Source organism: Mustela nivalis (genome assembly GCF_964662115.1).
Source record: "Mustela nivalis genome assembly, chromosome: 5".
Classification (NCBI taxonomy): domain Eukaryota; kingdom Metazoa; phylum Chordata; class Mammalia; order Carnivora; family Mustelidae; genus Mustela; species Mustela nivalis.
In genome coordinates this window covers 102681321-102707308 of record NC_139024.1, presented here as the reverse complement: position 1 = coordinate 102707308, position 25988 = coordinate 102681321, and the positions used below count along the sequence as shown (strand labels likewise).

General features: G+C 35.4%; 2 long non-coding RNA genes across 4 annotated transcripts in view; one reads left to right on the top strand and one right to left on the bottom strand.

Annotated features, from left to right (window-relative positions):
• Positions 1–25988, bottom strand: part of LOC309865094 — a 327841-nt gene that overhangs the window by 239257 nt on the left and 62596 nt on the right. The window lies entirely within an intron of this gene.
• Positions 4642–25988, top strand: part of LOC309865095 — a 51426-nt gene continuing 30079 nt past the window's right edge. Inside the window, exons 1-3 of one of the 2 annotated variants that reach the window (XR_014311952.1) lie at positions 4642–4755; positions 14386–14495; positions 15437–16005. This is a non-coding gene — a long non-coding RNA (uncharacterized lncRNA). Of the gene's footprint in view, positions 4756–14385; positions 14496–15436; positions 16006–25988 lie in introns of those variants that run through there. The other variant, XR_014311951.1, reaches the window with a different exon arrangement.

The following is a 25988-nucleotide window of genomic DNA, read 5'->3' as shown; positions in this document are numbered from 1 at the left end:
AAACTATGGAAAGAACCTAGATGTCCGTCAACAGATGAATGGATCAAGAAGATGTGGTATATATACACAATGGAATACTATGCAGCCATCAAAAGAAATGAAATCTTGCCATTTGCGACATGGATGGAACTAGAGCATATCATGCTTAGCGAAATAAGTCAATCAGAGAAAGACAACTATCATATGATCTCCCTGATATGAAGAAGTGGTGATGCAACATGGGGGCTCAAGTGGGTAGGAGAAGAATCAATGAAACAAGATGGGATTGGGAGGGAGACAAACCATAAGTGACTCTTAATCTCACAAAACAAACTGAGGGCTGCTGGGGGGAGGGGGTTTGGGAGAAGGGGGTGGGATTATGGACATTGGGGAGGGTATGTGCTTTGGTGAGTGCTGTGAAGTGTGTAAACCTGGTGATTCACAGACCTGTACCCCGGGGATAAAAATATATGTCTATAAAAAATAAAAAATTAATAAAAAAAAAAAAGAAATGACAGTAGTGGCGATGGATAGAACTATCAGAAAGAGAAACAGCAAATTGTAGAGATTCCTTTTCATAGAAAAAAAGAAAGTTAGCAACAAGTTAAAAGGAGAGAAAGATGTATCCAGAAACCATAGAAGCACACTAACATCTTCGGCTTCATTCCCTTCACTCTCACAAGCAAAGAAAAAAACTGCATCTCCTGCTCCTGCCTCCATGCACAGTCTTTTCGCTGAATCCTCTGCTTAGCAGGTTATGCCAAGTGCTGGTTCACATTCTGCTTCAACAGTGAACAAAACAGACAAGGTCACATCAATATGGAAGTCACTTATCTAATAGGGGACATCAGCACTAAAGAAGCAAACACACATAATTTTAAAAGGGCAATAACTTCTAAAAAGAAAGGAGGAGATATGATAAGAGGGAATAATAGGATGGTACAAGAGAAGGCCTCCATGAAGAAGTGACATTTAAACATCGTTGTTAGACTGGTGAACTATGCAGGAAATGGGGAGGCAGGGGCTCCAGGTATTAGGGAAGAGTGACGCAGACAGAAAGTAAATCAAGTGCAAAGGCTTTGAGGTGGAAATAAGCCTAGTATCTTAGAGTCTGCATGGTGGACAGAATAGTTGAAGAAAATGCACAAGGGGAAAGAATGAAGAGAGAATTTGAATCAATACTCAGAGATCAAATCATGCATGGCCTTAAGGCCACTGTCAAGCTACTTGGTTTTATTTTTATGTACCACTGGAAGTCATTAACAAGTTTGAAGCCAGAATAGTTCATCTTTTTTTCTTTTGTAGAGATCACTCCAATTGCTATGTGAAAAATGGATGGAGGTAGCCAAGGAAGGAAATAAGATGAGCATTATAGGCAGGGATGATGGTTGGTTTGTTTGTTGCTTTTTATAAGGGTATTTTCTTTTGTGAAACCTGGGAAGGGAGATAGTACCAATTACTACATGGAAGTTGAACATGCTTGAGAGATGCCACTCAGGGGTTCAGTCTTGAGCGCATTATATGTAAGATACTTGCATAAAATATGAAAAATGCAGGCAGTGTAATATGAGCATCAGGAGCATGGAACTATGAACTGAGCTGGATAATAAGAATTTGAGTTATTTACCTAGAAATGGTACTGAAAACTATAAAAACACATAAGATGACCCAAGAAGAGTGCATAGTGAAAAGAAAGGAAGGAAGGAAGCAAGCAAGAGAGCTAAATATATATATATATATATATAAGTAAGTAAGTAAGACTGAGATGGAGCATGGGGCCTTGGTAACTCCAACATCAGAAGTCTGTGAACAAATAGCCACGTCTATTTAACTAGTCCCAGAGAACTTGTATCAGTGAGCAATGCCAACTGCATCAACCAGATGAGAAGATTGAGAGTCCCCACTGTAGGACAAACTCTAAACCCTTCAGTTACATGTCCCATGCTATCAACAGATATAATTACCTGCTCTATGTGCATCATAGTCCAATAAATGTGGCTCAAGAAGTTACTAGTTACTATCATGTATCAGACATTATACTAGGCCACTTGCACACATTAGGAGAAGTCAGGGCTCTGGAAAATAATAACTAAGCACAGAGCCCAAAGTTTAAAAAACATCTATAATCTTGGTGCCAGGCAGCAGCACACCAACCTTGAGAAACAAAGACAACAAGGGATGCCAGACTCCAAATCTCTCTCCATTCAATGCGTAGAAGACAGAGTCCTCCTGTATCCTACTCAACTAAAAAAGATCTCAGGGTTCTCTGGAAGCCTTAAGAAGAAAATGCTAGACTTTGGCTGATAGGACAGAAGGGTACTCAAATGAGATATTATAATAGATGTAGTCAGATCAGTAGAGTGAGTCATAGGAGTTAAATAGATATAACAAGTGTTAAATAAGCTTATTCAGTAGGGTACAACCGAAAAATAGTCTTTTTTCCCTCCTTACTGTGGTCTTTCAATCTGTTCTTCACATCTTCCATCCCTGTTGGTAGATTACAGTGGAGACAAGCTTCTATTTTACAAACAGCCTCCTAATAACCAGGACTGACATGCAGGAGGTAAGAGAGAACCATTTAAAACCGCCTGTCAGGATATAAGGCCACCGCATCAGGGGGAACTTATATGAGATATAATGAAACAGGAAGTCAGGATCATGCCTTTGAAGGTAACAAACCCCTTCAAATAAATCTTTTATTCTGATCAATCTAGCCTGCAGATTTTCTTTTTATATGTGGCCCTTGTGTCTTTGTGGCTTTGGTCACTACTTAGCAAGTCATTCTCTTTAGAATATTTGCGATCTTGTCACCTATTATCTTTAGCATTAAGGATCCATCCAAGACTCTTGAACAACAAGATTGTAACCCATTAAACAAATCCTTTGTCATAAATGACATCATCCCCATTTTTCCAAATGAGAAAATGGAAGCTCAGAGAGACTAACTGACTTGTCCAAGATGCAAAGAGGCAGAATGAGACTTGTTCTAAGTCCTGTCCAACCCCTAACTTTAATTATACTACAATGATACATGTTTGAGAAATCAAGCCAGATGTAAGCTGGAATCTACCCACCATATTAGTTAATCTGTACATAACAAATTAGTGATTTTTTTCAACCTGGGCATGGACTAAAACTACTTTTTAAAACTATGGATGCCAAAATCCCAATCCCAACACTCTGATTCAAAAGTCTGTGAGAGAGTTTTTTAATCTGTATCTATATTCATTTTTAAAATGAAAGCCCCTGGGTTAAACTCTCACCTTTTATTTAAAATGTTATTTGAAGTTGTCTTAGAGCCTACTGGAACTCCTAATGAATAAACCTGTTAAGAAATCTGCAAACCTAGGAATGGAAGCAAATAAAGGATATTTGTTTCAAGTAAAGTGAAGAAGCAAATTATACTGTTGAAGTACATGTCACTCAGGCACACAAAGAATAAGGAGGGTTCCTTCTATGAGCAAATTACAAAGCCAGCACAGAGGCAAGTAAAGCAGTGATTATCAACTAACTTGACATCTGCCTGAATTCTGTCTGAATCTGATCAAAGTATAGCACAGGTAAATTCCTAATTTACCTTGCTCATAACTTCATCTCTTCAAAAACATTGGAACAACCAGGATTTTTTTAATTAAAATGGCATCTGTTAACATACCCTAATGCTGCCTCTGCTAATTTTTCACTAAAGTACTATAAACACAGAGGAAAGGATGAAAACCTACCACCATCTAAAAGTTAGAACTCACAGACAACTTAAAACAAACATCTGGAAAGAATCTCCACAAAGCACAGGAAAGATTAATCAGTTTGCCCTTAAATGGAAGAATGAGTATGTTTTTTTCTCAAATTCACCTCCAAGTATAAATCTGAGAAGTGGATTCAGTCATGATTCAAATGAACAAAGACTAAAAAAGACAATCCAACTTCTTGTCTATTGAAAAGTACAGCCTAGATAAATAACACCTCTTCCAAAATGTTAAGAAGTAGAAAACAGTCAACATGAAACCTATAAAATATTATTTAACAAACTTACTTACTATTCAGAGATTCACTGGTATTCAGAGATTCACTGGTATTCAGAGAAAAAATCATAAATTCTTACAAGCTTTGATATCTACTTTTATTACTGCTCCATTCTAAAAAGCTTTTTAATCTAGGAGTTACTTGAGAATATATATGTTTTTTAGTTTTTAAACACATGTACTGTTTTATGCCATTTTCCTTTTATTGCTAATTTCTAATCAGATTGTTTTAGGATAACAGATGATGATCTGTATGATACATATTTTTTGAAATCTACTGAGACTACTTGTGAGCCAACAAATGTTAAATGTATACTTGAAAAGAATGTGTTTTATCTCATGTTAAAATTTTTGTGATTTTATCTTAGATCAATATTACTGCACTACAACCAATCCAGAGGTAAAGCAGTAAAATTACAAAATTTCTCATTACTAATAATGAGCAGGAAAGTCAAATCATGAACCAAATAAACTTGGTCTTCCAGACAATGGTTGAGCCCATTTTGGTGATTATAGGCTACATAAGAAAATCAGTGTTTCTAATTTTCTAAATCTAATGGATGCTCCTAATAACTAAAACATTCTTCTACAATACAATCAGATGAGATTCTAAAGGCTTATATATTAAAGAAAGAAAGAAATAAGACTATGTGAAAAGATAGAGGTGTGGGAAGGATGCCATGGGAAGATGGAGAACTGGAATGATGCATCTACAAGTCAAGAACACCAAAGATTGTCAGAAAACCACCAGAAGGTAAGAACAGGAAAGAAAGGATTCCACTACAGATTACAGAGAGAAGATAGTCTACCAATACCTTAGGAGTTGGAAATTCCAGACCCTATAACAAGACAATAAATTTCTGTTGTTCTAAGCTACCTAGATTGTGGTATTTTGTTGCATCAGTTCTGGGAAAGTAATACACAAATGTCTGCAGATATTTCTTAGTGACTCTGATGAAGAGTTTGTAGTATCATCACAATGTAGGAAATTCAAAGTAATATTTGTTTTAATTAAAGCAGGATAAAAATCTAACTGAAAACAAGAATATATCTAGGTCTTTCACTGAGTGAAAACCTAGAAATTATTTGCATTCATTTTGCAATGCTCATTCCTAAAATGTCAATGTCTAGAATAATATTTCAGCATTTTTAAATTCCTAAATTAAATATACTAGAATAAAAATTTAGCAAACAATTAGCCTTTGTCTGATATGTGCCTGTCTTAAATGGTCTTCAAAATTTCTAATGCATTAAGCATGAGTTGTACTCTAATGCAATCTTAAACAAACTCATGAGACAATATATATGTATATGTAACCACATGAATCTTGAGGAAGGTTAACCCAACTTTTCCTTTGGATATCAAGTCTATGCATCCAGTAATGAGGTTGAGCAAGGGATAATTACTAGTGTGGAAGATTTCAGCAATCACTTTTTCAAAGGAAGAAATTAAAATTCAGAAATTGGAAATGACTATTACAACACACTGAACAGTAACATTCCTTTTTAGTAGTATATAAAAACATGTACATCATTAACCCATGCTATGATAACATTTCAATGAATTGAACTCATTTCTTTGGACTAACCTTTCAAGATTATGGACTGCCCATTATCAGTTTAATGGCTTTTTAAAATGTATAATTATATAGGCTTATAATATATATAATGACAGAGTTCAAATGTTATCAGTTTAGTCTTTTTTTGTTCTCCTGTTTACTGAATGGCAGAAAAGAAACTCTACTGTTTTCAAATAAAAAACTGCAAATGGCAATTTCACTCTTTACAGTAAATGAATTCATACAAGTTAAAACTCATTACACTACAAACACTAGTATGTAACATACAGTGAAAATGGTTGTGTTCTAAGATACAACCTCCCAGCACTTCCACCAGCCTATGCCCAATCCAGCCAGCCATCCAGCCAGCCTACAAAGTCAGCCTAGGTGCCATGTGTCTGGAAAAAAAGTGGCCTATACCTGATCCAGAAGTCCTACCAAAATGGTCATGGTTTAGAGTGCACCCAGCTGGCTGCACTGATTTAGTCACCCTGCCAAAGCAGACCCAGGGTTGCACACCTATGACCCCCTACCTCACCCAACCTTACCTGCTCCAGTTCTTACCATCCTGCCAAAGAGGCAATGGCATGGCTTACTCTAAGACCTCCTGGCCATTAGCTGCTCCAGCTCCAGCCATTCTGCCAAACCCACCAGGCACATGCAGTCTACACAGCAGATGCTCCTATACAGGGTCACTGCTTCAATACTAGAAGAGGGAGCTGTTCCACTTAACTTATAGAAATAAACACAAAATGTCAAACAAAATTAGGAGACAGTGAAATATGTTCCAAATAAAAGAGAAAGATGCTATGGAAAGATGGAGAACTGGAATGATGCATCTATAAGTCAAGGAACACCAAAGATTGTGCTACAGACTGCAGAGAGAAGATAGTCTACCAATACCTTATGACTTAGGAATTCCAGCCCCTACAAAAAGACAATAAATTGTTGTTGTTCTAAGACAGAACAATATAACCCTAGAAAAGAAAAGAAAAAAAAAAAACCCTAATTAGAAAAGATAAGTAATTTACCTGATAAAGAGTTCAAAGTAAGTCATAAAAGATGCTCACTGAACTTGGGAACAAAACAGATGAACACAGTAAGAATTTCAGCAAGAGTTTAACAAATTAAAAAAAGAAGAAGACGGGGCGCCTGGGTGGCTCAGTGGGTTAAGCCTCTGCCTACGGCTCAGGTCATGATCCCAGTGTCTCTGCTCAGCGGGGAGCCTACTTCCTCCTCTCTCTCTGCCTGCCTCTCTGCCTACTTGTGATCTCTCTGTCCAATAAATAAAATCTTAAAAAAAAAAAAAAAAAGAATTGAAGGAGAAATAGTTTCCAAAAATGCAAAAACTAAAGGAGTTCACCACCACCAAACTGGTTTATAAGAAATGTTAAAGGGTCTTCTTTAACCATTAAAAAAAAAAGGCCATAACTGAAAATAAGGAAATACGTGAAAAAGAAAATCTCACTGGTAATGTTGTGGAAGTTCTGAGGCAACCAAGAAACTCAAGTGGCACATGGAAAGCTGGGAGAACACAGTTTTATTAATGTCAGCAGGCTCAGTGGGATTACTCCCACAGTCTGAGCACCCAGTCTTTGTTGGGACAGATATTTGTGGGCAAACTAGGGATTTTTCGCAGTTTCTCACAGCTGATTGCCTTGGGGGCCACAGGGCAGTTCTTAAAGCTACATGGAAGTGATTTCGTGGAGAAGTGGCAAGTTATCCTCAGTGGTTCCTCATTTCAGTGAGATGGCCATTTTGGGCTTTTCCACCTCAGTAATGGCAAATGAATAGTAAAGGCAGTGGATCAGCCAATTAAAAAGCTAGAATGAAAATTAAAAGAAAAAATGCTGAAATCAACTATAATTATAATACATAGTTAAGGATATCCAAAATAAAAATATGTACAATATGACATGACAAATGTAAAATGTGGAGGAGAGTAAAAATGTAGTGCTTTTGGAACGCAGCCAAACTTAAGTGACTATCAGCTTAAAACAGGTTGATAAATGTGAATCCAATGGTAACCACAAACCAAACCTACAACAGATACACAAAAAAATAGGGAAAAGAACCCAAACATCATGCTAAAGAAAACTATCAAACCATAAGAAAAGAGACCTAGAGTAGAAGAAAGGAAAGAGAAGAACTACAAAACAACCAGAAAATAATTAACAAAATGGCAGTATGTAACTATTAATAACTACTTTAAATGTAAATGGACTAAATGCTCCCATCAAGAGATACTAGGGGGCTGAACAGATAAAAAAACTAAAACTAAAACTAAAACTAAAAAAAAAACCCAAGGCCTATCTACTTGCTACCTACAAAAGACTCACTTCAGATTTTTTTTTTTTTTAAGATTTATTTACTTATTTAACACAGAAAGAGATCACAGGTAGGCAGAGATACAGGCAGAGAGAGAGGGGGGAAGCAGGCTTCTTGCTGAGCAGAAAGCCCGATGCGGGCTCGATCTCAGGACCCTGAGATCATGATCTAAGCTGAAGGCAGAGGCTTAACCCACTGAGCCACCCAGGCACCCCTCACTTCAGATTTAAGGGCATACACAGACTGAAAGTGAAGGCATGAAAAAAAATCATTCCATGCAAATAGAAACAAAAAGGGAACTGGAAAAACAATACTCCTAACAGACAAAACAGACTATAACAAAAGACAAAGGAGGGCATTACATAACAATGTAAAAATATCAACCAAACAAGAAGAGATAGCATTCATAAACATGTATGCACCCAACATAGGAGCACCTAAATAAAGCAAATACTAAGAGATATAAAGAAAGAAATTGACAATACAATGAGTAGGGAACTTTATACCCCACTTACAGCAATGGTTAGTTCATCTAAACAGAAAATCAATAAGGAAACACTGGCTTTAATTAACACATCAGACCAGATGGACTTAATATATATATACAAAACGTTTCATCCAAAAACTGAAGAATATACATTTTTTTTAAGTACACATGGAGCATCCTCTAGGATAGATTAGAAATTAGGCCATAAATGGCAAGATTTCATTTCTTTTGATGGCTGCATAGTATTCCATTGTGTATATATACCACATCTTCTTGATCCATTCATCTGTTGATGGACATCTAGGTTCTTTCCATAGTTTGGCTATTGTGGACAACATGGATGGAACTAGAGCATATCATGCTTAGCGAAATAAGTCAAGCAGAGAAAGACAACTATCATATGATCTCCCTGATATGAGGAAGTGGTGATGCAACATGGAGGCTTAAGTGGGTAGGAGAAGAATAAATGAAACAAGATGGGATTGGGAGGGAGACAAACCATAAGTGACTCTTAATCTCACAAAACAAACTGAGGGTTGCTGGGGGGAAGGGGTTTGGGAGAAGGGGGTGGGATTATGGACATTGGGGAGGGTATGTGCTTTGGTGAGTGCTGTGAAGTGTGTAAACCTGGTGATTCACAGACCTGTACCCCTGGGGATAAAAATATATGTTTATAAAAAATAAAAAATTTAAAAAAAAAAAAAAGAAATTAGGCCACAAAACAAGTCTCGATAAGTTTAAGACTGAAATCACATCAAGCATCTTTTGCAACTACAAAGATATGAAACCAAAAGTCAATTATAAGAGGAATTTCAGAAAAAAACACAAACACAGGGGGACTAAACACCATTTTACCAAACAGTCAATGGGTCAATGAAGAAATCAAAGAGGAAATAAAAAATACCTTAAGACAAATGAAAATGAAAACACAACTTTCCAAAATCTGTGAAACACAGCAAAAGTAATCTAAGAAAGAAGTTCATAGCAATATAGGTCTGCTTTAAGCAGCAAGAAAAATCCCAAATAAAGACTCTAACTGTACACCTAAAGGAATGAGAAGAAGAATAAACAAGAATAAACAAAAATCCAAAGTTGGAGGAAGTCTCTTCAACAAACGGTGCCGGAAAAACTGGATAGCTAAATGCAAAAGAATTTGCATCTTACACCATATACAAAAATAAATTCAAAATGGACTGAAGACATGAAGACCTGAAACCATAAAACTCTTAGAGAAAACATAAACCGTAAGCTCTTTGACACCAGTCTTAGGAATATTTTTTAGAACTGAGTCCTAGGATCGAGTCCCACATCAGGCTCCTTGCTTGGCAAGGAGCCTGCTTCTCCCTCGGCCTCTGCCTGCCTGCGCTCGCTCTCTCTCTCTCTCTCTCTCTCTGACAAATAAATAAATAAATAAATAAACTATTGCACAGCAAGGGAAACTATCAACAAAACAAAAGTTTAACCTACTCAATGGAAGAAGATATTTGCAAATCATACATTTGATAAGGGGTTAATACAAAAAATACATAAAGAACTTACACAACTTAATATCAAAAAAACGAAACAATCTGATTTTTAAAAAATGGGCAGAAAACTTGAATAGACATTTTTCTGAAGACCTACAGATGACCAAATGACACGCAGAAAGGTGTTCAACATCACTAATCATCAGGAAAATGCAAATCAAAACCACAATGAAATACCATGGCACATCTGTCAGGTATAACTGACTATTACCAAAAAGTCAAAAAATAACAAGTGTTGGCAAGGATATGAAGGAAAGGGTACCTTCATACATTGTTGGTGGGAATATAAATTGGTGTAGTCTCTATGGAAAGGAATAAGGAGATTCCTCAAAAAATTAAAAATAGAAATACCATATGATCCAGCAATTCCACTATTAGGTATTTACCCAAAAAATACAAAAACACTAATTTGAATGGATAGATGCACCCTTATGCTTATTGAAGCATTATTTACAATAGCCAAATTTTGGAAGTAGCCCGTTTCCCTTAATAGATAAAGAAGATGGGGTGTGTGTGTGCATGATCAAATATTACTCAGTCACAAAAAGGAATGAAATCTTGCCATCTGCAGTAATGTGGATGGATCTAGAGAGTATTATGCTGAGTGAAAGAAGTCAAATACTGTATGATTTCACCTGCATGTGGAACCTGAAAAACAAAACAATCAAAACAGAAACAGACTCATAGATACAGGAAACAAATTTGGTTATCAGAGGGGAAATGGGTTGGGGGACAGAGGTGGGCAGGCAAAATAGGTGAAAAGGATTAAGAAATACATACTTCTAGTCAAAAAATAATTAAGTCATAGGGATATAAAATACAGCATAAGGAACACAGTCAATAATGTAATAATAAATTTGTATGGTGACAGATTATAGTAACTAGACCTATTGTGAGGATCATTTTATAATGTATAAAAACATCAAATCACTATGGCAAGCACCTGAAACTAATAGGATATATGTCAATTATACTTCAATAAAAACATATTGCACAAAGTTATGAGGAAGAGGTCAAATTTACTTTTCTCATTAAAAATTAAGAGAAACAAAACACAAGACTGGTATCTTGGTATCTACATTATGATGGCTTTACTGTCACTCATATCAGGATTGAGATTATTGAAATATAATTTCAAGAATATTTCAATTAGGATATTCTTCAAATATGTTAAATATTACTTTGAAGCTACATGTCATTACTAGTCATTGAAATTAAACATATATTAACAGGCTCATATGACTAGGAGCCTGTGATGATAAGCTTTATCCACATCTGTCATTAGGCTGTTTAAAGCCTACCAGGACTCAGCTCTAAGCCCTGGTTTGTCTTTATTCCTGGAATGTTTGCCTCTCTCTGAAAAATCCCCACTCACCTCTTTCAGGATTTAGTACAAACATCACCTCCATGTAAACTTTTCATGTTTATTTCTTATCAAAGAGCTCCCTGTTAAGGAATGAATAAAATAAACTGGAAATTATAGAAAGAGTGGAACATTACACAATTGTTCAAGTGAATAGCGTCAAGTATATCATGAATAAATTTCAAAACCCAATGTCAAAGCAAAACAAATTACTATGTAATTTTAAATACCCAAACAATAGTATCTACTTCATTCACATATACTTGCATTTATAAACAGTAAAAAATATGCATGGGGATGATACACATCAACTTCACAAATGTCATGACCCCTACAGAAAAAGGAAGGTGCATGAGAGCATGTATGAAGCTTTAGCTATGGTTGCAAAGTTTTTGTTAAGAGTGGAATGATGATGATAAAGATGAGGAGGAGAAGGAAAAGGAGGAAAAAAAAGACGGAAAGCAGAGGGAGAACAGAGGTGAGAGATGGGAGGTAGGAGAGGAAGAAAGAAGAAGGGAGGGAAAATGAGGAAGCAAAGGGGGGGGCAAATTGTTAATATATGTTTAATTTCAATGGTGTATACATAAGTGTCTGTAATATTTTCTTTATTTTTTATTATGATTTGAATATTGTTCTTTAAAATTTTAATCATAATGTAAAAAATAACTATAATCCCTCTATTAAATTTCAGGAGAAAAAAATCTTTACTGACTTGATCATGTATAGTGGTAAATTTAATAGTTTCCATTAATTTTATCCAATATATATGACAATGGCATCATAAAAATTATCAAAACATGCACTGTATTTATTTCTTATGTGTTTGGCTTTCATAGCAATCTCTGTGTGACAGGAACCTGGGATATCTTTGGCTACATGATTCCAACATCTCAGTCTAATGAATAAGATAAAAGTAGAATGCAGCAGAATATGTAGATAAAAAGGGGAAGGGAAAATCTCGGGTAACAATAAATAGGTAGGTAGATAGTTAAGTGTGTGGATGGATGGATGGGTGAATGGATGGATGGATGGATGAACAGATGGATAATGGACAGAACAAATTTAAGGGAATAAGTCACATTCTGTTATAAAGATGCCTAGAAATCATTTTCACCTGAGACATATATATAGACTGTCATCATTTGTTAAATTACTCAATGTATAAAGCCTATATATCATAAAATCATTTTATCAAGAAAAATATGAATTCTCTGTAATATTGACAAATCATTCATTCATTCTTTCATTTAGTCACGACCACTGCCTACTAAAAACTTAATTATTGATTAGTTTGAACACAGTTTCCAAATGCTAAAGTTGATTTTATTCAAGTGATTTAATGAAGATTTATTCTACGCGACGGAGATGTTATTTTGGGAAAAATATTTCTATATTGTTTTACTGAAAAAGTTTATTTACTCTCCTCAGGTGTTAGTGTACTGAATGAGGATACTCTTCCTAAACATTTTTATATGCTCCATTAACAAGGTCTCTAAATAACAATAATAATTTCCATCAAAATAAACTTAAATGGACAGACTAAGCTTTTATTTGGGAACTATCCATCAGTCAACCACTATATGCTAGTCACTGTTAGAAACTCAAATAAAAAAATGAAGCCAATCCTTTCCCTAGAGAACTTTACTGTCATTTTCACCAAATCTATATTGATGGAATTTCCTTTTTTCCCTTCATACTAGAAGTCAATAGTTAGATTAAATAGATAATTAAATTGTTCACAAAATAACTACATCAACACAATATCTTTGCCCTCAAAAGAGTGTCTATACCACATTAGTTCTCAACTTTGGCTGTACGCTGTAATCATTTGTGGGACACTGAACAACATATATAAAAAGCCTGGATCCCACCCTCAGAGTTTCTGATTTAATTGTTCTTAGGTGCAACATGGGCACTAGGGTAAGGAAGAAGTTCCCACATGCCAAGGCTGCCTAGTGGCAAGCCCTCCTGCCTGAGGGCATAGCCTTCCATAATCATGGGGCTAAATGCAAAGAATGTTAAAAAAAAATTTTAAATGAGGATATTCACTAGATATAATGTATTTAGCTATGTTTCACCCTTTCTTTTCCATATCAACACTAAAATAAGAGCTGTTCTTTTCATTTTAATCCTCAGATACAATAACAATTCCAGAATTATAAACTTTCAACACATCTGTCCTTTCATTATCTCATCTAATCATTCCAACATCCTAAAAACCTAGAAACTTCAAACCTCTCCCTCTTCTACAAAGAATCTAGCATTTCTCCTTTCCTCAAGAGAGCTACGTAGTTAATTATAAAAACTGCTTTCTTCCTTTAGCAGTTTCATATGCCAAAATGTGAAGAAGTAAGATGGTGCATGTTTCAAACTGCCTCTAGCTATAAAGGAGAGAAAAAAAGTGAAATAGGCCTTGTAGGGGATTAAAAGGCTTGAAAAATTCACACAATAAGCCACAGTTCTTTGATTTCCACTTTCCTCTATAGGAATGAATAGATAATAAGTATGTCAAGGTCATGTTTACCTAATTCTAATGAAGCAAAGCATAAATTTCAAATTGTTAACCGATTGCAGGGAATGAGTGGATCTTTTTTTCTCCAGAAGGCAAGTAATTAAAATGGAAAAACGTGTTTAGTGTTAAAAAGAAACTAGAATGTTACTATATTAGATAAGGGAGCAGTCCATGACCACATAATGTCATTAAAGTGATCGGAAATTATGTGGTCCCGTAAATTGCTTTATTTCCCTCAGCAGAATATTAATTTCAGGTGAGTAATTTAAATTGCATTAACAGCGGACTCCTTAAGATGACACTTCATTTAGTCTTGAAAGTTGCTGCTGTTTAAGATATCCCCCCAGCCTGCCATTTCACACTGGTGCTAACTTGTGCCAGATTGTATATTGTTTTTCCAAAATACCATGGGGGTGTCAAATGCTTTATTGCAAACCTGCTGCTTTATGGGAATATGCAATGTAAATAAACCAGAGAGACACTTCTGTAAATTGCCCTATTTTAGATGGAAAATGTTTCAATTAGATGTATGAAATCAACTGACAGTTTTATGAGCCAAATCATTTTGGAAATATCCTTCACATACACTGGATATCATCGTATTTTCAGAGACCATATGGTATAAAGTAGATCCACAAGCTCTTCAAGGACAGGCAAACTTAAACTCATCATGAATCTTGATTCCAGTACCTGTGTCCCTTTCGCTATCAAATATCCAGGTAAGACAATTTTCAAAGTTGCTACTTTGGTGAAAAGTATCAAAAAAAAAAAGTTTAATTATATGCCATGACTATTTTCTTATAAAAACAAGGTAAATGCATATACCCTCTACACTTCTATGGACCATAAATCTAGTAATACAAATAGAGACAGACCATGAGAACCTGGGCTAAATAGATAACAAGGGCTACAGGGTAAAGGATGAGTTTGTATAACTGCTGCTTTGTGAGGACCCTTGAACATCAATTTATAACATGAATAATCTTTTGTGTGAAAACAAAATTTTCATGAATGGCTGAATGACATTATTAAAAGGTTCAAAATACTTTAACCTAGTAGCAAATATATTATACAATTGAAATTTACCTTTGACCTCCGAAACCCTTCTTGAGAAAAGGAAAAGTTATAAATCGGATACCAAGTCATTGGTTCAATCCCTCCTCTCTAACAGAGAACTCTTCCTCTTCCACGCCTTCTTTTTCTATTATTAAAGAAGGTTTACAACTGCCTTCCGAGAAATAAACAAATATATATATATATATATATATATATATATATATTTTTTTTTTTTTTTTTTTTTTTTACAGCACAAGGTCTTTGCTTTCTCAATCAAAAATCCTGTAACTTGCTTTCCTTTTCCCCTATAAATTTCCTGTTCTATTCAGCAACACCTCTCTCTTAACGCTTGTGCCTGAACTCCTGGATTTGCTATTTGGCTGCTGCTTTCCTTGCCTAACCGCTCTCTTCTTCTAAGCTATACCCATGCTGTTCAACTCAGTTGCCATGCTACTTCACTGTCCCTGACTGTTGGATGCCTCCTGAACTATCAACTTCACATATTCCAAGGCCATCTTCCAAGTAAGGAATTTCAGGTTGTGGATTCACCCCAGCCAACCACTGATTTGGCTGAACATGTCTCTCTCATTCTCATTTTCTGCAGGATGGAAGAGATTCTGTCTCTAAAAACTCTAGCTTTTGAAAAGAAGAAAAATGCAGCCTTTCCAGAAGACCACCCGCAGGAGTAGCCCTTCTAAACTTACTTTACCATGCTTCATGTTTACTTCCCTGAGAATTATCCCTTCCACCATTATGAAACCACCGAGCTACATGAGGTAGCAAAGCTGCCTGCCACCCAAAGGGTGACAAAGGGTCAATGCACATTCTCTAACACACTCAAGAGGAGAGATTTGAAAACTCTCAAATAAATGATGACAAAGAAAGATTTCAGTTATATATCAGGAAACCAATATCCAAGCAAATTACATACAGCTATCTGAAACTCCTTAAATTATGGATAATCCAAAGCTAGTTTCTGTTAAAAATACAAGAAAAAAATAATCTAGAAAAAAAGAACACATTCTTTTTCTTATGAAGGGGATCAGAATATGCCCTCCACATATGGCACTTTGGCATGATTATTTTGAGCTGAAGTCAATTAAGAAAGAAGAGATACAAGAACTCTCTGCCTCCCCCTTTCTGCCTAAAAACAGGGTATAAACTTCCCTTTGTAAAGATATCCCCCCGGGTGCCTGGGTGGCTCAGTGGGTTAAGCCGCTGCCTTGGGCTCAGGTCATGATCTCAGGGTCCTGGGATCGAGTCCCGCATCGGGCTCTCTGCTCAGCAGGGAGCCTGCTTCCTCCTCTCTCTCTCTGCCTACTTGTAATCTCTCTCTGTCAAATAAATAAATAAAATCTTTAAAAAAAAAAAAAAAAAGATGTCCCCCACATTTCCCTTACAAGAAGGAAGACATGACTCATTGTGGTGACAGCACTGACTTAAACCTGGATAAACAAACCTTACTCAAATAACCCTTGCCTTTCATTACTTTCCTCCATATGCCTTCCCATAATTTACTATGCCTAGAGTCTCAAATCCCTTTTCCTTTGTCTTATCACTTTTCCACAATTCATCACCCTGTATATTAAAATGGTATATAAGTCCTGGGCCTAATCATGTTTCTAGAGTTTTTACTTCTTTTCTGTGACACTCCTGTATGCATGCATAACAACCTTTTTTTTTTTTTCACATGAAATTTTCATTTGTTGTTTAATCCACAAGCCTCATTCACTGAACTTTAGAGGGTATGAGAAAAGCTTCTTCCCTTTCCTACACTTACAGTAATCATAGTTACAATCATATTTTTTAATCCTTCATCAAAAACTAGCAAAATGCTCCAGAAACCTGGAATTTTTTTCTTTTATAGTAATGAAATGATGCAAGAAAATGGAAGGAAAACATGAATAATTTTAAAACTGCCCTTGCTACGACATCTTTACTGTACTTTCTACCATGTGTATATTGCTTTTATGATGCTTCTTTTAAAAAAATGTAAAGATGAGGACTACTCTAAATGAAAATGTCTTTAGTCCCAACCCTTGATAAATATCATCTGGGTCATAGGTCACTATTATCTTGACACAGTGTGTAGTAAACAGCAGCAGGACCCTAATGACTGATGTTCTACTCACAGGGGCTGAGGAGCTGACGGCAGTAACACCACTTAGTCTCTGAGGAACTAAAGGCAATTTAAAGGCTTATTTAATTTAGGCTATGTTGAAATGACATTATAAAGTTGTAGGGAAACAGACTGTCACCTTATCATGACAAATATGGAAAACAAGGCTCCAAAAAAACAGAGGAACTCAGGTGCCAGAAGAGAAGAAGCTACTGCTTTAATATGCACCCCAAGCTGACAGAGTAAACTGTCAAGTAAACCTTCATTTCGACATGAATCTCCCTTGCCCTTTATATATAATGCTTTTAGCCCGAGGTGATACCTAAAGTGATATGTGCTCACCCCTTCAAATATGGTCAGTCTATAACCCAGCTTTCAGAAAATTACTTTCCCAACAGAATACAGCTTCTTTTCCCAGGACATCTTCTAATTCTTAGAAATCATTAGGTTTAGACACAAAAATATGTGTGCTCCTTAGGGATCCTACTTGATAGAGCAGAAATGTTTAATTTGGGGGATAAAGTAAATATAACATAAAATTTACCATTTCTTATTTTTGAGTGTTGAGTGGCATTATATACATTCACACTGTTGTGCAACCATCACCACTACCCAAATCCAGAATTTTTTCATCTTCTCCAAATGAAATGCTGTACCCATCAAACAATAATTCCCCATCCCCCTCCTCCCAACAGTCCCTGGTAACCATTATTCTACTTATTTTCTCTACGAAATTGACTATTCCAGCTCATACAAATTGATTCATAAATATTTGTTTATGTATCACTAATGTCCTCAAGTTTCCTCCATTTTGCAGCACGTAAAAAAATTTAATTTCCTGTTAAGGGTAATAATATATATGCCACATTATGTTTATCCATTCATCCGTTAACTAATCGATCCCAGGATCCAGAGATCATGACCTGAGATGAAGGCAGACACTTACTTAACCAATTGAGCCATTCAGGTGCCCCAACATACCAGTCTTTAAATAGACATATGCTTTCATGTTTCTTAGGTAAAAATATAGAGGTGGAAGGGTGGGCCATAGTAAGCATATGTTAAATTTAAAAAAAAAAAAATGGTTCAACTATTTCTCAAAGTGGGATACATTACTACCACTTTACATTACACCAGCGATGTACAAGAGTCTCAGTTCTTCCACAGTATTGCCAGCACTTAGTACAGTCTTAAATTTTAGCCATTCTAGTGTATTATACTATTTCATTGTGGTTTAATTTGCATTTCTCTGGGACTAATAATGCTGAATGAGTGTCTTCTCATGTACTCATTTTCCATCTGCAAATCTTCTTCAGGGAAGTACCTGTTGAAATCTTTTGTGCATTGTTTGGATAGGTTATTTCTCTTTTTATCATTAATTTGTAAGAATAATGCATGGTTTTTATGGCCATATGACATATATCATATAATGGACATATGTCATATACTGTCAGACTAGTTTTACAAATACTTTCTACCAGTCTGTAGCTCAAATTTTCATTTTAACAGTGTCTTTTAAAGAGCAAATGTCTGAACATTGATGAAGTCCAATGTCTTGATTTTTTTCTTCTGTAGTTTGTACTCTTTGTGTTATAGTTAAGAAATCTTGGCTAAACCCAAGGCTGCTGATATTTTCCATTTTCTCTTATGCATAATTAATATTTTAAAAATTTATATAAATAAGATACACCAAAACAGGAGGAAGACCTTAACTATCCAAACCCTACCTCAAATTAGTGCTACAGAATCTCTATCCTTAAACTCCCTATCCCTGAGGGTCCTGTTGGCCTAAACAACTGCACTCTGAAGAAGGCTGACAATTTCATACATTCACAAAGTCTAAGAATGGGCTAACAGAAATTGGTGTCTTCAATAAAAATTTTCCTTCAGTAATGCCTCTTCCACCAGCCCATCTTTCACCCAAACTTGTTCTTCTTTTTCAAAGACTGTTATCATTGTGTATAACTACTTTACTACTTAATGACTTCCTTCCTCAAGACAGAAGAACTAGAAAGTCCATTGACTCAAACTGCAAAGAAGTTTCTTGGGGAAGAGAAACTCATAATTCAAGAATTTCAGTCAAAAAGTCAGAAATATGTAATCCATTAACTAATAAATCTTTACAAGTAGAGTTAACCAGTGAATTCAATAGAATCAAATCAATTTGCCATCTTAATCTTAAAATACTGAATGAAAGCCACATGGAATAAAATAAAACTTTTACTTATATCTTTATTCCAAAGGACCAGTATAATTTAATAATTAATAAAAACATCCAAACATGACTGGGTGCCTTTGTACTTCTAAAGGGTAATATTCAAACAAATATGAAAATTTCCTTCCTTCTCTGAAATTAATTCTCATTCTCATTATCACTGTCTCTTTAATAACCCCTGGAAATAAGTAAAAAAAAAATATGCTTTTAAGCTAGTTTAGACAATAGTGACCAATTTATTATAAGAAAATACAGGTATCACATATAGCCCACGACAGACATAGAATGTTATTGATACCCGAGGCTCTTACCTTTTATAGCTCTACCTCAGGCTATATGATTTCACACATATGCTTCTCTTAGAATGTCCATTTCTTCACTAAATACATTTCTCTGATTCATCATGTACACTGCAGATGATGTCTGCCTGACAACTGTTTACTTATCTTTAAGTGACCAACCTATGGTGTTTCAGTATCTCTCAATCCCAGTTCTTAATTAGTAGGAGAAAGTACCCAATTGGTTCAGCTTTGTTCATATAAAGTAACTAAGACCCAGAAGATAGGATCACAAGATACATACCTAACCAACAGAGCCCTTCTCTGTGTGTAAGGGGTAGGGAGGAGAGAATTCTCCTTTGAAGAGCGGATGACGAACTGAGGAAGTATCACATAATGTGTCCACTACACACATGAATAAACAGAATTATAAAGTAGAAGTTTGAATGTTTCTAGGGATCAATAATTAATCTAGAAACAAGGGCTTCCAGATATCCATAATTAATGAGTGCTAAAAAACTTGAAGCATTATTCATATATTCTTAGTGGTTTCATCCTTTATTCATACCAAAAGATGTTATATATAGGATACAAAAATAATGACCACACCATAACTGGGTAAATATTGGTTTTTCTAGCTATTGACTTAACAAAGACAACCAGAAAATTTAAAATATTCTAGAAATGTTGGCAAGATAAGACTTCAGAGGAACTCAGCAGGGGACTTCTGGTTTCACTTCTGACATGCAAAATCTTGAAAGTGGTCATTCTCATCCTTACAACAATAAAAAATTGAACAAACTAAAAATGACTGATTTTTTTCTTGGACCCTTCAGAGAACTACAGTTAAAGAGAAAAACCACCCCAAAACCCAGAGTGACAGGCATATCCAAAGATATAAAGCAACTGAGATCTGTTCCTAGATCAGAAGCCACTGAAACTACAAATGGCTAGGAGTACTTACATGGTAATTCTGAAGAATTGTTGGAGACTGAATGTGGACTAGTGGAAGAATAAGAAAGTCCCCACACTTTCACAGGCTTTCTCTCTAGGAATACCATATGCCCCCACAGTAAGGGTTTAAGAAAGATCCACCCTTGGCTTGGGCAGTTAGAGAGGAAGAATAACTACAATGCCTTCTTTATAAAATAGACCTGTTCTCCAAGGAAAGGGCTTTTCATAACTCATTTCTAATACCTTATCCCACTGAGACAAATCAAAGGCCTCTTTACCCCAGGCCTTCCAGCCAGTTCAAGCCTTCCTCTTTCACGTGGTTGGGGGGATGGGGAACAAGCCATGGTTAATAGGTGTCAGGACTTCAAGGGCATAGATTGGAAACATCTAATTCTGAGATGGAGTAGTGGACAAGTTCTGCTTTATACAAGAAAAACAGTGTAAGACCCCAAGACATACATCTTCAAAAAGACTGAGTTTACAGAATGCTCCCTTTAAACAGACCTTACCACCATCACAAAAGGGCTCCAATAATAGCAGTGGATTATAGCTGAAAAAAAAAAAAAAAAAAACTATGAAACTAAGACTATCTGAGGAGTTCTTAGGAAAACCTAAACACAACAGGAGAGACAAAAATGAGGACATATCCAGTTTTCAAGAGAAAAATTATATGCCAAAAACAAGGAAAGAATGTACTCTGACAAGCAAAGCAATCATCAGGATCAAATTCAGAAAGCTTGCATATGTTGGAATCTTTAGACAGGAAATTTTAAATAACCATGATTAATATGAAAGGGCACTAATAGAAAAATTAGACAACATGCAAGAACACATGGGTAATGTAAGCAGAAAGACTGAAATTTAAAAAGAATCTAAGGGAAATTCTAAAAATGAAAAACACAGTAACTGAAATGAAAAACACCTTCAGTGACTTCAATGTTAAACTTTAAACGACTGAGAAAAGAATTAGAGAACTTGAAGATAGGTTAACAGAAACTTCCCAGACTAAAATACAAAAAGAAAAGAAGAAAATGACAAGACACGAAAGAATCAGGGGATAATATCAAAGATATAATATATACATAATTAAAATACCTGAAGGAAAAAAAAGAGAACAAAGCAGAAAAATATTTGAGGTAATGATAGCAGAGAACTTTCAAAAATTTAATGACAGACACCAAGCCACAGATACAGGAGGCTGAGAGAACACCAAGCAGAATAAATGCCACAAAAAAGGATACCTCAGCATATCATATTCCAACTACAGAAAACCAAAGCCAAAGAGAAAATCTTGATGGAAACCAGAATGAATGGGGGAAAGGGTGTCTTAACCTACAGAGTAATAAAGGATAAAAATTACAATAGGCTTCTGTCAGAAACCAGCAAGTAAAAGGAAAGTAGAATGAGTTAAAGTGTTAAAAGAAAACCACCAATCTAGAATTCTATATCCAGCAAAATCATCCTACAAAAGTAAAAAAGACATAAAGAATTTCTCCAAAAAAAAAAAGTGAAGAAATTTGTCACAAGCAGACAAGCCCTAAAAGAAAAAAGAAGTTATTCAGGCATAAAGAAATGACATCTCAAGATCTACATTTCTTAGAGAAGAAATGAATGAAAGTAAAATCAAATCTTTTATTTTTCCTTTAACTTAATTGACCTAAAAGATCTCTTTCTTTAAAGCAATAATAGTGAGGGAGGAGCAAGATGGCAGAGGAGTAAGAGACATAAATATCATCAGGTCCCAGCTGTTCAGCTAGATAGTTATCAAACCATTCTGAACAGCTACAAACTCAACAGGAGAGAGAATAGAAGAAAAGCAATTATAGGAAAAGAAAATCAACCACTTTCTGGAGGGTAGGACATGGGGAGAAGTAAATCTGAGGCAACATAGGAGAAGATAGACTGTGGGGGAATGGGTCGGCTCCCAGCAAGTGATAGAGCAGCAGCACAAAATCAGAAGATCGGCAAGAACATCCAGCCAAGACCAACTTCACTGATCAATAAGAACTGCAGAACTCCAGAGCTATGGGAAAGCAACACATAGAACTCAAGGCTTTTTTCCCATAATCCTTTATTCTTTTGAATTTAAATTTATTTAATTTTTTTTTTCTTATTCTATTTTTAAATTTCTCTTCTTTCCTATTTTAATGATTTTAATTATTTTATCTTATCAATACCTTTTAAAAAATCATTTTTAATTTTCATTGTTATACTCATATTTTATCCCTTCATTGATTTAAACTTATTTCATGGTATACATATAGGGGTTTTTTTTTTCCTTTAAAATTGTGGGATACAATTTCTTCCAAGAGAGCAAAATATACCCTAAATCTAGCATATAGCTTTGTTCTTGTCTCCAGCCTGATCACATTCTTTCCTCTTTTTTTTTCTTTCTTCAACCAACTTCTTACCTTATCAATTCTTTCTCTAGAATTTTTTAAATTTTCATCTTCACAGTCATATTTCATCCTTTCATCATGTTTACCCATATATATATATGTGTGTGTGTGTATATATATATATATATTTTTTTTTTTTTCTTTCTTTCGTTGAAATTTTGGGAGGTAGTTTCTTCTGACAGACCAAAATACACCCAAAATCAAGTGTGGGGCTCTGTTTTATTTACCTATCTAACAAACATTTTATACACACATACACACACACACAATATATATATATATTTTTTTTTTTCTTTTTCACACATTCTTCTCCCCCCCAGTTCTGTGTCTCTTCTGATCTGGTTAGTGTATATTTCTCTGGTCTATATTTTCATTGCTCCCCTTTTAGTATTTTCTTCTCTCATTCATCTATTCTTATCTTGATAAAATGATAAAGTGGAAAGACCCACCAAAAAAAAAGAACAACAGGCAATACCAACAGCTAGGGACCTCATCAATACAAACATTAGTAATATGTCAGAACTAGAGTTCAGAATGGTGATTATGAAGGCACTCGCTGGGCTCAAAAAAAGCATGGACAATACTAGAGAATCCCTTTCTGGAGAAATAAAAGAATAAAAACCCAACCAAGTTGAAATTTACAAAAGCTAATATTGATGTACAATCAAAAATGGAGGCTCTTAGTGCTAGGATAAATGAGGCAGAAGAGTGAATCAGTGATATCGAAGACCAAACAATGGAGAATAAAGCAGCTCAGCAAAAGAGAGAAAAAAAACTACTGGACCATGAAGGAAGAATTCGAGAGATAAGTGATAGCAGAAGACAAAACAGTATTAGAATAACTGGGATCCCAGAAGAAGAAGGGATGGGAGCAGAAGGTATATTGGAGGAAATTATACCAGAAAATTTCCCTGATTTGGTGAAGGGAACAAGCATCAAAATCCAGGAGGCACAGAGAACTCCCCCAAAATCAATAAAATAGGTCCACAATGCATCATCTAATAATAAAACTTACAAGTCTCAGTGACAAAGAGAAAATCCTGAAAGCAGCCCAGGTAAAGAAGTCTGTAACATACAATGGTAAAAATATTAGATTGGCAGCTGACCTATCCACAGAGACCCAGTAGGCCAGAAAGGACTGGCATATATTCAGAGTACTAAACGAGAAAAATATGCAGCCAAGCATACTATATCTAGCTAGACTCTCACTGAAAATAGAAGGAGACATAGAAAGCTCCCAGGACAAACAAAACCTAAAAGTATTTGCAAACACCAAACCAGCCCTAGAGGAAATATTGAAAGGGGTCCTCTAAGCAAAGAGAGAGCCTAAAAGTTACAAACCAGAAAGGAACAGACAATATACAGTAACAGTCACCTTACAGGCAATACAATGGCATTAAATTCATATCTTTCAATAGTTAGTCTGAATGTAAACGGGTTAAATGCCCCAATCAAAAGACACAGGGTATCAGAATGGATTTTTTTAAAAAGACCCATCAATATGCTGTCTACAAGCTAATTTTAGACCCAAAGACACTTCTATATTTAAAGAGAGGGGGTGGAGAACAATTTACCATGTTAATGGATATCCAAAGAAAACTGGGGTGGCAATCTTTATATCAGACAAATTACATTTTAAGCCAAAGACTATAAGGAGAGATGAGGAAGGACACTATATCATATTCAAAGGGTCTGTCCAAAAAGATCTAACAATTGTAAATATCTATACCCCTAATGGGAGCAGCCAACTATATAAACCAATTAATAACAAAATCAAAGAAACAAATCAACAATAATACAATAACAGTAGGGGACCTTAACACCCCCCTCACTAAAATAAAAAGATCATCTAAGTAAAAGATGAACAAAGAAACAAAGACTTTAAATGACACACTGGACCAGATGGACATGCAAATATATTTAGAACATTCCATCCCAAAGCAACAGAATACACGATCTTCTCTACTGCACATGGAACATTCTCCAGAATAGATCACATCCTGGGTCATAAATTAGGTCTCAAACGATATCAAAAGACTGGGATCATTCCCTGCATATTTTCAGACCACAATGCTTTGAAACTAGCACTCAACCACAAGAGGAAAGTTGGAAAGAACTCAAATACATGGAGGCTAAAGGGCATCCTGCTACAGAATGAATGGGTTAACCAGGAAATTTAAGAATTGAAAAAATTCATAGAAATGAATGAAAATGAAAATACAACTGTTCCAAATCTTTAGGATACAGCAAAGGTGGTCCTGAGAGGAAAGTACAAAGCAAAACAATCCTTTCTCAAGAAACAAGAAAGGTCTCAAGTATACAACCTAACCCTCCACCTAAAGGAGCTGGAGAAAGAACAACAAAGAAAGTCTAAACACAGCAGGAGAAGAGAAATCATAAAGATCAGAGCAGAAATCAATGAAATAGAAACCAAAAGAACAGTAGAACACATCTACGAAAATAGAAGCTGGTTCTTTGAAAGAATTAATAAGATTCATAAACTCCTGGCCACGCTTATCAAAAACCAAAGAGAAAGGATACAATTAAAAATAATGAATGAAAGAGGAAAGATCACAACCAACACTAGAGAAATTCAGTTATAAGACCATATTATGAGCAACTATACACCAGCAAATTTGACAATCTGAAAGAAATGGATGCATTCCTAGAGCGAGATATAAACTACCACAACTGAACAAGGAAGAAATAGAAAACCTGAACAGACCCATAACCAGTATGGAGATTGAAGCAGTCATCAAAACCCTCCCAACAAATAAGAGTCCAGGGCCAGATGGCTTCCCAGGAGAATTCTACCAAACATTTAAAGAAGAATGAATACCTACTCTCTTGAAACTGTTCCAAAAAATAGAAATGGAAGGAAAACTTCCAAACTCATTTTATGAGGCCTCCATTTTTTGATGGTTTGATTCCAAAACCAAACAAAAAGCCTATAAAAAAGGAGAATTACAGTCCAATATCCCTGATGAAACCAGATGAACAATTTTTCACCAAAATACTAGCCAACAGGACCCAACAGTACATTATATGGATTATTCATGATGACCAAGTGGGATTTATTTCTGGACTGCAAGGCTGCTTCAACATCCACAAATAAATCAATGAGATAAAACCCATTAATAAAAGAAAGAACAAGAACCATACGATACTCTCAATAGATGCTAAAAAAGCAT